This window comes from Microtus ochrogaster, chromosome 21 (genome assembly GCF_000317375.1).
Source record: "Microtus ochrogaster isolate Prairie Vole_2 chromosome 21, MicOch1.0, whole genome shotgun sequence".
Taxonomy (NCBI): Eukaryota; Metazoa; Chordata; class Mammalia; order Rodentia; family Cricetidae; genus Microtus; species Microtus ochrogaster.
In genome coordinates this window covers 20,744,888-20,746,114 of record NC_022022.1, presented here as the reverse complement: position 1 = coordinate 20,746,114, position 1,227 = coordinate 20,744,888, and positions in this window count along the sequence as shown.

The window sequence follows — 1,227 nt, the reverse complement described above, 5'->3', positions numbered from 1 at the left end:
GAGACAGGGTTTCTCTGTGGCTTTGGAGCCTGTCCTGGAACTAGCTCTTGTAGACCAGGCTGGCCTAGAACTCACAGAGATCCGCCTCTGCCTCCCTAGTGCTGGGATTAAAGGCGTGCGCCACCACCGCCCGGCCTGGAGAATATTTTTAAGAGACTTAACAATTCCTACCAAGCTAATAAAATCTGTAATGTTTCTTTTAACATTTATTGGCAGACATTTATATTTCCTGACACTATTTCCTGAATTCACTAAGAGATATATCTAGACTCTTCCCAGGATTTCTCCAAACTTCTTTATTTCTTACGGACTCTTAGTACATAAGAACGTAATTTTCCTCTTCCAGCACCAACAGAGATGAAGTCAATCATCCCTTCCTTGAGCGTCCTTTCAAATGGGTGCGGTGCTGGGATTTTAGGTTTGCTCTTCCTTCTTGCCATGACAGCAAAGAAATCAAGCCAGGAATAGATAGCTAGAGGTCACCATGTTGCAAATTAACTCAAAGGGTAAAGAGCTAAGAGAATCTCAAGGAAGTCTACCTAGCTCCTTATCAAATTTATTGCTAACATCAATTTAACTCTTGGCATTACCAGTCATATAAAACAAATGTTGTCCCTTTGATTGTACAATGATTTCATTTAGATTTTCACTGATTGTTTGCAAACCAAGTGCCTAGTAGATACAAAATCAGTTATCATGACTTAAAATATGTGTAACAGTCTAGGCCCTGAGAGGTAAGGAATATGAGAGACGGTTCTGAGTCATATGGAAAGTTGAAATTTGGCTTTACAATTGCCCAGCAGTTGGTTAAATGTAAGTGACTTTAGAGCTCAGGCATGGATTACCAACACTACAAGTTAGGCAGATGAGAAGGAGGAAGTAAAAAAAAAAAAATCACCTTCATACCCAGAAAGAAAGAAATGGTTGTTACTTACCTTTGAAAGAAGACAGAGTAGAAAAGGTTGTCTTTCTGCTTTCTCTCTCTGTGATCTGCTAGGTAAGGATAAAGTTTCAGGAAGCTCACCTTTTGGAAAAGCTGAATGATTAACGCACCTACGCGGAGACAGTCACAAGGAGAGATGAGAGACGTGAGAAGAAACTGCAGAAGTCCGGAAATGCAGGAAACACACAGCCTAGCCCAGCATGATATCATATCCTTGAAAAGACAAAACTACCAACACTAAGGAAATGAAATCAACACAGGGATTTAGGCCAGCCATAAATATT